This window comes from Furipterus horrens, unplaced genomic scaffold, assembly GCF_987537825.1.
Source record: "Furipterus horrens unplaced genomic scaffold, mFurHor1.1.pri manual_scaffold_3, whole genome shotgun sequence".
Classification (NCBI taxonomy): Eukaryota; Metazoa; Chordata; class Mammalia; order Chiroptera; family Furipteridae; genus Furipterus; species Furipterus horrens.
In genome coordinates, this window is record NW_028327173.1 from 55,687,433 (window position 1) to 55,702,128 (window position 14,696).

Genomic DNA, 14,696 nt, shown 5'->3' on the forward strand with positions numbered 1-14,696 from the left:
AGGAGCAACAGGGGGATTGCTCAGCTGGAGTCGCTGCCCGCCTAGGCAGTCGGGTAAAGGAATGAAAGGACTAAAGAGGACCTGGCTGGTAACAAGTCTCCTTGACCGTGGGGAAAAAGGAAAGCCAGACACGTCCTATCTCCTCCAGAGTATGGAGGTTGGAAAATGGATGCAGAATTAGTTACCCTAGGGATAAAGAAGGGGAGGGGGAGGTTGGGTGGAGGGAATAGAAGTGACCACGAAAAACTCTCTCTCTCTCTCTCTCTCTCTCTCTCTCTCTCTCTCTCTCTCTCTCTCTCTCTCTCTCTCTCTCTCTCTCTCTCTCACACACACACACACACACACACACACACGGCCCCATTCCGAAAAAGGATGAGACTCTAGGAGCCAAGAGTCACTTCCCGCTACCCTGACTACCCTGAGGGAGGAAGGTGCAACAGATACCCAAGCTCGTGGAGTAGAAAAGGGGTGGGGTGAGAGAAAGAGTCCCCAGGTTTTCCCAGGTTACAAAAGGGGGGCAAACTCCTGTCAGCGTCTTCCTGGAGGCAGAGGGGGTGCAGCAGTGCTAGGGTCCCCTCGCCATCTCCCGGAGAAGGCAAACTCTTCCCCGGCAGGCAGCTTTCCACTTGGTCGCGTCTGGACGTAAACAGGCCGTCCAGAGGGGCGGACCGCGGGTGGGAGGTGGGATGGGACCAGGTGGCAATGGAGTGGAACTCACCCTTGATGCTGGGGGGCTTTCTCTTCTTGGCCATCTTCTGCCCCCTTTCCTCCCCTAGACCCCCCACGAGCTTCCCGAGGCTGCAGCCCAGCTCCTGGGACCGGTGCCGTGCCTTCCAGGCGAGCCCTCGCCGTGGCTGTCAGCTCAGCGAGCTCTTTGTTGCTGTGATGGCATCTGAGAGGCGGCAGCAGCAGCGGTCCGGCTGCGCGCTCGGCTCGGCTCGGCTCGGCTGGGGCGGGCGCCGCCGCCCTCTGCTCTGGGCTGCGCGGCGCTTCCAGCCTCGTACTTGCGCTGCTGTGGCCACTGTGGCTGCGGCTGGTGATGCTGCTGTGCTGCTCCTGGTGCCGGAGGGGGCAGCGCTGGGCCCCCGGAGCGCCCGCCCAGAGCTGACCTCCCCCTTTCCCACAGCCTCCCTCCCCTACTCCTCCACCCCCGGTGTCCCGTCTGAACCGCCAGCTCCAATCCAACCAGTGACAGCGCCGTCATCCAGCGGTCGCTGATGGGGAAGGCGACGGTGGTGGCGGCAGCGGGGGGCTGTTGGGGGAGGCGGGGAGCTCATGGCTATCTGTGGCCAGCGAGGGAAAAGCCAAGCAGCCCGACTTTGGTGGAGCCCGTTTCCTGCTTGCTGGCCTGTCTCCTCGTTTCCTAAGCCCCTTCCCAGGCAGCAGGACATGATATGGGACGAGGGGTGGGCCCACGAAGGGCACCCGTCTCCATAGCCAATTGCAAGAGAACAGCCACCGCCACTCGCCACCCAGCCCCTTCACCGTCCTCTCCAAAGAGCCTTGTCTGGAGCGTGGAACCCGAATTCCAAGCGGGCGGTGAGTTCCGGGCATGATGCCTCTGTCCCTCTCGAACCAAGAAGGGATGAGGGAAACTGAAGGCTACTGGAGAGGAAAAAAATTCAATTCCAGAGGGAGCCCTCCACCAGCCACCTGGAAGGATGACCTAGTTCAGGCCCTAAACTTCTTTATAGCTAAGACGCAGGACAGTTCCCTCGGGGCTGTGGGAAAATAAAAAAAGAAAGTTTACGATCTCACTGTTGGGGGAATTGGGAGGGAAAGAAGAAGTTTCTTGGCCTCCAGTAGAAACTGTTCCAGTGGCCACGTTCTTTCTCACCCTGATTGGGGGTTCAGAAAGTTTTCATTTTCCTGAAGGAGCTGTCGTACTCTAGCGTGCTGATCAGAGAAGGAATCTCACCAGTGTCCCAGAATTGCAAAGGCATGCAAAACATATATGACACAGACAAAGGGGGAGGCAGGGGCTGGGTGGAGGCGAGCAAAGCGGGGAGGGGAGTGGGGTCAGCTGTAATAGTGTCAACAATAAAATAAAGAAAAAATGGAAGAAAAAAAAAAAGACATCTGAGAATGTAAAGTTGGTAGCTTGGACATTAAAAGAAGGGCAGAAGAGATAGGGTGGGAAGGGGCTTAGCAGTGTGGGAGAGGATTCCAAATCTTTTTTCCCCCAAAACTCACTTCTTAATTTGCAAAGATTTTTTTTTAACGATTTTATTTATTTACTTTTAGAGAGAGGGGAAGGGAGCGAGAGAGGGAAACATCAGTGTTAATCTCTCATGCGCCCCCAACCGGGAACTTGGCCTGCAACCCAGGCATGTGCCCTGACTGGCAATCAACTGGTGACCTTTTGGTTCTTAGGCTGGCACTCAGTACACTGGGCCACACCAGCCAGGGCTGCAGAGATCTTATTAACACTTCTCCTGTCCTCCTCTCTGTTGTTGTCAATCCAATCTGATTATCTAAATATCCAGTGAGCCATTAGGTGGGCTCAGGTGGTTGGGCTTGTCCTGCAGAGCAAAGGGCCAACAGTTCAGATCCCAGTCAGTGCACATGCTTGGTTTGCAGGTTCCCTGGGTAGGTGTGGGGTGTGTGTATGCGTGTGTAGGAGAGGCAACCAATCAACCAGTCTATGTTTCTCTCTTTCATCATCTTTCCCTCTCTTTCTCCCTCCCTTCCCCTCTCTCTAAAAACAAATAAATAAAATCTTTAAAAATATATATCCAGTGATTCAATTCAGTATTATTAGCCAGAAGTTGCCCCAGCATCAATGTGGTGCAGCAGAAAGAACCCTGCCCTGAAACTTCTTAGCTTTGAAAATTTGCACAAGGCATTTAAGTCCTCTGTTCTTCTATTTTCTGGTTTGTATAAAAATCATCTCAAAGATTCCTTCCAGCTCAAATAAGTGTCCTGAGAATTTTTAGTTACAAAATCATCACAAGTCATTTTTAAAACTCTCTGTAAATATAACTTTATATATGTATTATATGAAAGTAAGTAATCTGAAGAACATGTGAAATACCCAATTCCTGTCACAACAAAGGTGTCAAACATAAATTTAAAAGTTTATTTTAATTAGCAAAATAGGCCCATCCTCTGACTTATGACGAGAAATGAGACTCAGTCAAAATTTTCCTCTTCCAAAAAGCTATCTCTGATTTAATTCAAAACTGCTCTGTAATTTCTTCAAACTCTTGAGGGGTATAAATATATTGAGTCATGTTCATATTTTATCCCTAATGTGAAGTATTGCCTATATTAGAATAATGTCTGACAGTTTATTCATTACTTTCACTTACTTTATCTCATTTAATGCTGCCCACAGACCTGTGAATTTAGAGGGGGGGGCGGGTCCTGTCTTCGGTGTTTTACATATGACAAAATGAGGTTCATGGAGTTCAATGACTTGTGCACAGCTTCCTGGACTTCTATGTAGCTTTTCTAACTCAATGTCACGCTCTTCCCATGACACCAGCTGCCTATGAAATAGAATATTCCTGCTTCAGACCAGAGACATTTTCCCATTTTCTACTTATTGCTTCCACAGTGCCAATACTATCCTTAGCAGAGAAAACTCAAAATTTTAGTTGACAAAGTATATCTAACTGTTGTACCTGTATATCGTCGGCAGCCGTCCGTCTCGAGAGACGATGGTGTAGCTTCTTAAGAGTCTATCTGCACCGCCGAGAATGGCTGTGCAGTCCGACTCGGGAGTGACACGGTATCTGTCTCCTCCCGTGTTGAATCGACATCTTGCGATGACGCTGGAGTGTCCTCTCCAGTGAAGCTGAAGCTACGGAGCCTGGGCAGGGTGATACGGAGGGTCTGCTGTTGCCCATGCAGCAGACTCCCCCTCTCTTCACAGCTGAAGGATCCAAGGTAAAGACGGAGTCAATACAGCTTGGCTTCAGGTGCGCCGCAGGAGTTGCCGGTGTTGACTACAACGTCAAACCGCCTTAGGGACTCCGGCTCCGGATTTTCTGTCCGGGTTTACTCCCTTAGCCTTTCCCCTGAAGAGGTATGCCTCAAGGCAGCGGAGGTATATGATTAGCATATATTTATAGTTGGAGCACTTCAAAGTGTTTTTACATGCATTTTCTCAATTGAAGATCACAACTCTCCAAGGAGATCATGAAAAGAGGTTTTATCAGCCCAAGTGAAGAGATGAGGAAACAGACCCAGATACATTATGGTCACAACTAACTAGGCCCTGGGTTTCCAGGCCATTTCCTGAGTAGCTCACAGTGCATGCTTTTGCTTAAGGGTTGCAAACAGAGTGCCTGTAAGGATCAGCAAGGCAAAACATGTGACTCAAGCTGTATGAAACATATAGGTTGTACTTGAGTGAGGGGTAGGGACTACTGGAAGCTGAGAAAATGTGCATTACTACACAGATGCAGATTGTCTTGTAGAAAAGGAATCCTGGGGATATAAAGACTCTGATTTTTATGAAGGAGTCAGGAATCCTCATTTCCAGGTAAAATACTCTTTTTGGTGTTGGTTAACATATAAAACAAAGCAAAGCAAGGCAGGCCTTACCGAACACGTCTGCCAATAATACAGGGTGGGGCAAAAGTAGGTCTACAGTTGTGAGTACACAAAACAGAGTTTATTCTTGTATTATTATTTATTAATTATTGTATTATTTTCCATATGAACAACTGTAACCTATTTTTTTCCCATCCCGTATATAGCCCATAGCCCATGTGTCTGTGTGTCTGTTTTTACATATAATTTGTTGAGTTTTATCACAAAAGAACATTACACATTTGATGATGATGGTGATGATGATAAGAACAAAATTGGCTTGATCATTTTCCCTAACAGGAAAGTTCTGAATGAATCTTTTCAACAAAAAGTCACAGTGCTAAAATGATAACTTCAGTTATATGTAGTGAAATTATTCTTTCTAGATTATTCTAGCCCTTTCAAGGCTACCTGTAGAGTAAAAAAGATAATCAGAATGGAGAAAAGAAATACACGTTCCTTATATGGAAGCATCGAGTGAGCAATAAACAGGGAAAATGAACTTGTCATACAAATTATACTGAAGATTAAAATGAAAAATATAATTTATAGTATACAAAGCATGATTGTCATTAATTGTACTTATTGTACTTGCAGTAAAAAGGTTGTAAAACATAACCCTCAGAAGAACATTTTTAACTGAAATATTTTATATTGAATTAACTACTGTAGTTTAAGGAAAATGAAAAAGAAAAACAAAAGTCCTACTGACTTTATTCATATTAATACCAAAGGATGTCAAAAGAATTCAAACTTGTCCCACTACTGAAACAACACCTAGTATTTTTAAATTTTACATATGAAAAAAAGCATAACACTCATGTCAGCTGAAGTTTAAAGGGAATCTACACTTATGTGACTAGAGCTAAGGAAGGGTAAGAAAAGAAAGGATGATGGGGGAAAAGTGATATAGTCCAAGTAGTGCATTAAAAAAAAAAAAATTCCTTCAGCACTTATATACTTGAAATCAACATGTGAAGGAGTGGGAAACTGAGGCTACCCTTCTTCCCCATCCCACACACCACTATGGATGCATGAAGCCTTAAATAACACTTCTTCCCTCTCTCTATGCTAACCAGGCTGAGACAGGTATTCATTTTAATAAAATTTCACCTGATTTTAAATGGAGTGTCCTAGAGTAAGAGCTTATAGAATCTTTTTCTCTTTACCCCATTTTAAGTCTCCCATTGATGATCCTTACCTCAAGAAACGTAATTTCACTTCTGCATATTTGAATTGCACAGAAAAACATGAAATTTAGAGACATCATTTAGGGCTTAAAAGTGAATTCTAGGTTTCTTAGATAAAACCTTCACAAAAACATGTAACATTTTACTACTTTCAGAGCAAATCTCTCTTACAGAGATATGCTGCCTTACCTGTGACACAACTACTAGCACTACTAGAATTGAATCTGTACAGGAGAAAATTTTGTTTAATCTTGCTAAGTTCAATTTGCCAACTGTCACCTAACCTCTCTAAAACAGAGCTAATTAACAAGGAGCCTTTTTGCACCCACAATGAAGAATATGCTTATTGCAGTTCAACCCCACAGAAATCAAAGACAAACAAAAGAAGGCATTTGGGAGGGACAAGAAGCTCTAAAGCTGAGTCTCTACTCAAATTACCCAGAAATTCCCCTGAGGGAAGTTGCACAGACGTAACTTGAGTAAGTATTGTAATTGTGTGAGACAATGTCTTTATTCTTAGGAGATGCGCTCCAACATATTAAGTTCAACATATAAAAATGACTAAATATTATCAATTCATAAGGTTCAACCTAATATTTAGACATGAATGCCATGATGCCTGCAATTTACTTTCAAATAGTTAGGCAAGAAATTAATAAGTGATAGATAAGTAGGTAGATCGATAAAAAGATCAAATAAAACAAAATGTTAAAAATTGATAAGTGGTAAAGAATAAAAATGTTCATTGTAAAGTCTTCCAAATTTCTTGTTATCTTAAAATTTTCAAACTACATTGAAAATTGAAAAGAAGTGAAAAACTTAGCCTTTCCCAATTAAAAGTAAATATTTTTTTAAGATAAACTTGGTCTCTTAGAAGACTAATGCTCCATTTTTTTCAAGGCTTTCCCCTCCTCCTTCACTCTCTTCATTTTTCATCTTTTGCAATCTGAGCACAGAATAAGTTTACATAATATTTCAGTAATAGCATAGTGGGGGCACTGTCTGGCCAGCATGTTGTCCTTCTCTCCTGGCACCCCTATGATGTCTGGCTGATGCCTCGCCTGGGCTTTGGGCATTGGTCTGTATGCTTATTGTAACCACTGCTAACACTGGTGTCTCTGAGTCTCAACTCAGAGACAATGCATGGTGACTGCTTTCAAGAAGCTCAGCCATTGCTCCCTGCTTACCAGGCTGTCTACATTGATTTTTACCGATGTTGCTTATCTTTTGAGACTTAGCAATATCCTCCATCTGGACCTTAATTTGGACTAGCAAAATTATTACTATGATGTTCTTTTGAACAGAGACCTCTACTGAGAACTCCTCTGCTGTGACTTTCTGGCAAGTATATTAATGCTTATTTCTAAATTATCTTTTATATCTCCTCAGAGTCCCCCAGGAACCTCTAGATCTCTTCTGCACCAGCCGGGAAACCAGTTTTATTGTTCTGCCTAACACACCATATCACCATTTTTATGCTACTGTGTCCAACCCATGTTCACACAGGGCTTCTCTCAGAGGCTTCCAACCTCTTGGCCAGCGATGTCCCCAACCCACCCCACCCCCCAAAAAACCAATCAATCCACTGAGTTGCACTGTGAGTTAAGGATGCTGTATTATCTCTTGCTCATTTGTCTCTCACACACACATCTTAACACTTTCCCAGCACTTTCTATTTTTCATATGGTGAGACTTCTCTTGGGTCATATCCCTCATTCTTTCTCCACATGGTGCATTGTAAAACTCTATTTTCAAATAACTACACTTTCTTCTTGGTTTGCAAAAGGATGATATTGGAATTTAGATGTCTCTTTTCCCTTTTATAAAGCCTGGATTTCAAGACAATTGTCTCAAAGTCAACTCTGAAATTCAAAATTAAGCAAAGATCCCTTTTCTCTAGGCGGATTAAGCCTTCCCAGAAGCAATAAACGCCACTGATTCAATGTGCAAGGAGCAACAGGGCAAAGGTTTATGAGGAATTAAGTATTCATTGTTTCTTAAGCCAAAAACATTATCCTCATTATAGTTACCAAAGTATATTGAATTAGGAAATCTAAGTTTCAGGAATAGTTTTTAAACAAAATCGACCAGGATCCCTGTAAGGGGCGGAGGGAGGGGACCTTCAAAGTATTTAGATAACTGGGATCTTATTTTTCAGAAGTTTTTTTGCTAGAGCAAAGGCCCAAACAGCAGCCTGCAGGGTAAACACCAGCCAGTTTCAGTGAAAACAGTCTGATCCTGAGTCAGGCCAAAGGCCGAACAGCACAGTTCAAAGAACAGTCTGGCTCAAAGTATGTTCCTTCCTATTTATTTATTTTTTATTGTTATTTTTATTTTTTTCTTTCCAGCTTTTCTTTATTGATTATATTGTTACAATAGTTCCAATTTTCTCCCCTTTACTCCCCTCCACCCAGCCAAAGTATGTTCCTTCTATATCAAATTTGTAGAGCATTTTTTAAAAATCATAAAACAATGTCGTATTTTGTTTGTTCAGCATATATTGAGAAAATCATGACTTTTGCCTTTCATCCTACTAATGTAGTGTATCACATTTACTGATTGGCATTATATAGAACCATCCTCGTGTCCCAGGGATAAATCCCACTTGGTTGTGGCATATGTAGGGTATGGCAATAGTAGGTTTATAGTTGTTCATACAGAAAATAATGCAATAATAAATAATACAAGAATAAACTGTGTTTCATGTATTCACAACTGTAAACTTACTTTTGCCCCACCCTGTATAATCCTGTCAATGTACTGTTTTTGATTTGCTAATATTTTGCTGAGAATTTCATTAGAGATATTCATCAATAGTTTCCTTTTAATGTAGTGTCCGTATCTGGCTTTTATAGCAGAGTAATGCTGGCCTCGTAAAATGAGTTTGGGAATGTTCCCTCCTCTTCAGTATTTGGGAAGAATTTTAAAAGAATTGGCATAATTCTTCTTTAAATGTTTGGTGGAACTCACAAATGAAGTCCTGAGTTTTTCTCATTGGAAGTTTTCTGATTACTGATTCAATCTTTTTACTTGTTATTGGTCTGTCCAGATTTTCTATTTCTTTATGATTCAGCATTAGTAGGTTTTATGTTTCTAGGAATGTATCCATTTCTTCTAGGTTATCTAATTTGTTGGCATATATTATTCATAGTAGTCTCTTATGATCTTATGTATTTCTGTGGTACCAGTTATAATGTCTCCTCTTTCATTTCTGATTTTATTTATTTATATCTTCTCTTTTTTTCTTAATTTATCTAAACTTTAGTTAATTTTGCTTATCCTTTTTAAAAACAGCTCTTAGTTTCATCAATCTTTTCTATTGTTCTTCTGGTATCTATTTCTTTTATTTCTGCTCTGATCTTTGTTATTTTCTTCCTCTGTTTAACTTTAGGCTTAGTTTGTTCTTCTTCTAGTTCCTTGAAGTGCACAATTATGGTGTTTATTTTAGATCTTTCTATTTGTTAACATATACACTTATCACTATGTACTTTCCTATCTCTATAGTGTTTCCACTTTCATTTGTTTTGAGATTTATTTTTTAATTCTTCCTTTTGATTTTTTTCTTTGGCCCATTGGTTGTTCAGAAGTGTGTCATTTAGTTTCCATACACTTGCAGACTTTCCAGCTTTCCTCTTGTTATTGATTTCTACTTGCTAAGAGTTGTTTTGTGGCCTATCTTATATCATGGAGAATTTTTTGTGTGTTCTTGAGAAGAATGTGTATTCTGATACTGTTAAAAGGAATGTTCTACGACTCAGCCAAGATGGAGGCCTAGACTGACATGCTCTGTCTCCCTCCACAACTAAGAAGGACTACAACTACCGCATGCCAGAAATAACCAGAAGTTCCAGAAAATAAAGCTACATGGAAGTCTAACATATAAAGTTATAAGCAAGTGATGCTCATCCATACAGGTAGGAGGGGCGAAGCCAGGGTGGAGAGGTCAAGCTGTGCTGGTGGCTGCAGCTGTAGCCATGGGTAGCGGGACTGTGGTAAGCACACACGCCCATATTTAAGGGGAGGTGAGAAGCACCTGGGAGCACCCCTAGCTGCAGACCAAACCCCTCAGCTTGCGATTCCAGTGCCAGGGAAGGCAGACCCCCATTGCCTCGGACTGTGAGACCCAGAGGGCATGGGGACGGAGGAGGAGGCTCCTAGTCTCTCAGCAGAGAGTAATGACAGGAATCCATCTTGGACCCTTGCCCCCACACAAAGCGTCACAGTGTGGTGAGAAGGGTCACCCAGTAGTGATGAGTGCATGGAGCTCCGCCCCCTATAACGTAGGGGGAGTGACAGCCCTGCCCAGGAAGAAAAGGTAAACAAACCTGACAGGATGAAAGGGATCATGATAGAGATCCAATCACGCAGCTGACCAGACAGCTAATACATGATTTATCGGACCAGCAGACAGATAATCTTTCTGAGGCTCAGTTCAGAGCTATAGTTATAAGACAGCTTACAGAACCAACAGCGGATCTTAATCAAGACAGGGAAGGAATGAAGGCTAATCTTGCTGAAGTGAATGAAAACACATACGAAACAAGTGGTGAGGGAAAGAAAACCAGGGATCAAATCAACAAATTGGAACATAGGGAAGGAACAAACAGTCAACCAGTGCAGAAAGAGGAAAAGAAAAATGGGGAAAATAAGGAGAGGCTCAGAAACCTACAGGACAGCTATAAGCGGGCCAATATCCAAATCATAGGGTTGCCAGAAGGTGAAGAAAAAGAACTAAAAATGGAAAAATTATGTGAAAAAATAATAAAGCAGAACTTCCCTAACTTGGGGAAGGGAACAGACTTACAGGTCCAGGAAGCACAGAGAGTTCCAAAACAACTGGACCCAGGGAGAACCACACCAAGACACATTATAATCAAAATGTCAAAAATTAAGGCTAAAGAGAGCATCTTAAAAGCAGCAAGAGAGAAGAAGAGAATTACGTACAAAGGGGTCTCAATAAGACTATCAGCTGATTTCTCAAAAGAAACTCTACAGGCAAGAAGGGACTGGCAAGAAATATTCAAAGTAATGAAAAGCAAAAACGTACCACCACGATTACTCTACCCAGCGAAGCTGTCATTCAGAATAGAAGGGCAGAGAAAGTGCTTCCAGGACAAAGTAAAACTGAAGGAGTTCATTAGATCCAAACCACTGTTATATGAAATGTTGAAGGAACTTGTTTAGGAGAAAGAGGATCAAAACTATGAACATTAAAATGAAAACTGTATCACAGTAACCAACAACAGAAGCTAGGGAACTGAAACAAAAGGAAACTAAGTAGGTAATGAGAATGGGAAAAGAACTATAGGTATGGGGAACATTTGGGGGTGAGGTCAGCTGGGAGGGGGAAGGGTGGAAAGGGACGGAGATGATGCAGGAATTAAGAAGCATAGTAGGAGGGAGTGGAGTAGACAGGAAGATGTTGAGAAGAACTATATGCACAACCAATGGACATGGACTCAGGGGTGGACAACTGGAGGGAGGGGGTCACTGGGTTGAGGAGAAGAAAGGGAAAAGAAATTGGGACAACTGTAACAGCATAATCAATAAAACATATATTTTTAAAAAGCTTCATAATGATCATCATAGCATTTTACTCCTACCATAATAAATATGCATTTATACTTCAATTGGCAAAGAATTCAACATATAAAGCATATAGGGAAATTTTCACCTGTATTTGAAAATAAATGTTCTGATATTCTCTTAAAAAAAAGGAATGTTCTATATATGTCTATTAGGTCTATTTAATCTAACATATGGTTCAGATCAATGTTTCCTTGTTTATTTTCTGTCTGGATGATCTATGCATTGGTAAAAGTGGGGTATTGAAGTCCTCTATTATTGTACTGTCTGTTTCGCCCTTCAAAACTGTTAGTATGGACTTCCGGCCAAGATGGAGGCTTAGACGGACACGCTAAGTCTCCCTCTACAAATAGAGAGGAATACAACTACTTCAAAACAAAGGATAACTAGAAATTCCAGAAAATAAAACTACACGGAAGCCCAACATATGAAGTTATAAACCAGCGGTGCCATTCGGGCAGGTAAGAGTTAAAGAGGGCAAAGCTGTTTGCGGAGCGGCGGGGCGGCGAAAAATCCCGGAGGCAGTCAAGCCCCTGGCGTGCACGACCCCAACGCTGGGGAAAGCAGCCACCGCATCGCCTTGAACAGTGAGGCCCAGGGGGGCGGGAGGACGGATCCCGGTCTCCTAGCTGAATAACTGTGTGAATCCATCTTGGACCCCCGCCCCCAAAGAAAGAAAGCACCACAGGGCTGCGAAATAGGTCGCAGACAGGTGCCGGGCGCTGACTTGTGACGCCAAACGGCGCCGGTCGCTGGGTCATTACGAGTACACAGGCACTGCCCCCGACAGCCGGCCCAAGAAAACAAAACGCATCTGTCAAAATGTGGCAGACAACTATAGAAATACCGGTGACACAGCTCACCAGGCAGCAGATAGAGAACCTGACAGATGAACAGATAAGAAACCTGTCAGAGGCTCAGTTCTGGGCCATTGTTATCAGGTGGCTTACAGAATTCACAAAAGAGCAGGAAAAAGATAAGAAAGAAGCGAAAAACTTTCATTAACGAAAGGAACAAAACCGCATACGAGACAGACGGTGAGGAAAAAAAATCCAGAGTTCATTTCAACAAACTGGAATATGGAGAAGGAACAAGCAGTCAACCAATGCAGCGAGAGGAAATGGGAAGCAGCAATGAGAGGATCAGAAACCTCTGGGACAGCTATAAAAGGCCCAACATAAGAATCATTGGTTTGCCAGAGAATGAGGAAGATGAACTAGAACTTGAAAAATTGAGTGAAAATATAATAAAGGAGAACTTCCCAGAATTGGGGAAGGGAATAGACTTGCAGGTCCAGGAAGCAAGGAGAGTTCCCAAGAGACTGGACCCAGGGAGAACCACTCCAAGACACATTATAATCAAAATGTCAAAAATTAAAGATAAAGAGAGAATCTTAAAAGCAGCAAGAGAGAAGAAAAGAATTATGTACAAAGGGGTCCCAATTAGACTATCAGCAGACTTCTCAAGGGAAACCCTACAGGCAAGAAGGGACTGGCAAGAAATATTCAAAGTAATGAAAATCCAAAACCTACAACCACGAATACTCTATCCAGCGAAATTGTCATTCAGAATAGAAGGACAGAGAAAGTGTTTCCAGGACAAAATAAAACTGAAAGAGTTCATTAGATCCAAACCACTGTTATATGAGATGTTAAAGGGTCTGGTTTAAAAAACAGAAGCTAAGGAGATGAAACAAAGGCAAACTAAACAGGCAACGAGAGTGGAAAAGGAACTGTGGGTACGGGAAGCATATTGGGGGGAGGTCAACAGGGAGGGGGAATGGGGAAAGGGAGGGAGATGATATAGGAATTGGGGATCAAGGTAGGAGGGAATGGAATAGACGGAGAGAGGTTGGGAGGAACTGTATGCACAACTAATGGACATAATCTAAAAGGGGGGGATAACTGGAGGGAGGGGGGCCACCGGGTGGAGGGGAGCAGAGGGAAGGGAAATTGGCACAAATGTAATATTTTAATCAATAAAACACATTAAATCTGAAAAAAAAAGTAAAAAAGAAACAAAATAAATAACAAAAACTAAAAAAAAAAAAAAAAAAAAAAACTGTTAGTATGTGCTTAATGTATCTAAGTGCTCCAATGCCAGGTGTGTATATATTTATGGTATTATATCTTTTGGATAACTTGAATCTTTTATCATTATATAATGATCTTTATCTCTTATTACCATTTTTGGCTTTAAGTCTGCTTTGTCTGACATAAGTGTAGCTATTCCTTCTTTCTTTTGCTTTCCACTTGCCTGGAATATCTTTTTCCATCCCTTCACTTGGAACCTTTGTGTATCCTTACATACGAAGTTTTAAGGATTCTCTTTGTCTTTGATTTTTGACAGTTGCATTAAAATGTGTCATGGAGAAGTCTGTTTTGCATTGAGATAATGGAGTGATCTATTAGCCTAGTAAACTTGGATGTCCAAATCTTTTCCTAGATTTGGAAAATTCTTAACTGTTAAAGTAGAATTTCTACTCCCTTTACCACTCTTCTACTTCCGAAACTACAATTAGTCTACTATTTGTACAAATAGTGGTGTCTCATAGATTGTGTAGACTTTTTAAATTCTTTTTTAAATATTTTTTATTTTTTTATATTTTACAGGGGGTGGGGAGAGGGAGAGAGAGAGAGAGAGAGACTGTGACCAGGATCCAGCTAAGCCACCTGCTTAATCATGCCACAACCACCTGCATATCCCAAAGGATGGTAATATTAAATGGGAGAAAAATTCTAGGCACAGCTGGCAAAAGGTGGAGGGGTTATTTTCTTTTGGATATTTTAAAGGGAATGGGCTTTAAGGCAGAAGCCCATTATTCTTCTGAAGTTGCATAGCTTTTAAATAAAAGACTCCTTTCCTTTTCCACCAACCCCCTGCCTCCGGAATATATGAGTGGTGGGCAGCAGAACACCACGTGGCTCTATGGTAACACTTTCTCCAGGCCTGTGTGGATACACCTGCTCCACACTTCTTGCTCCCTCTTGTGGCATAATTCTTCATATTATATGTCTTCTCTGGTTCTTACAAATCATCAGACAACTGGAAACCTCTTTTTTGTTTTCCAGAAAGTAGTGCCACAACTTTGTGGTTTCTCCCTTGCCCACAGACATTGGCCTGTTTTCTGAGTGGACTCCATTTACAGGAGCTTGTTTTCAGTACTGTGCTTGAGAGCAGGCACAGGATCTGGCTACAGAGTTGGGAGAGGTGTAGGTTTAGCACTTAGGATTCTGGGGGTGTGTGTAAGCCAGGTGGGGGCATCCTTGGGTGAGGTTCTCCCAGTGGCTCATGGGTGGGCTTCCAGCTGGAGTTCCAAAAGCAATTAGCAGAAACCACATCCCTTTCATGCCTCTTGATTTTCTTATGTGCCTCTTTCCT

General features: G+C 42.2%; 1 pseudogene; it reads left to right on the forward strand.

Moving 5' to 3' along the window:
* Positions 1-885: 885 nt before the first annotated feature.
* LOC150015116 (uncharacterized) lies at positions 886-1,710 on the forward strand (annotated as a pseudogene).
* Positions 1,711-14,696: the final 12,986 nt, after the last annotated feature.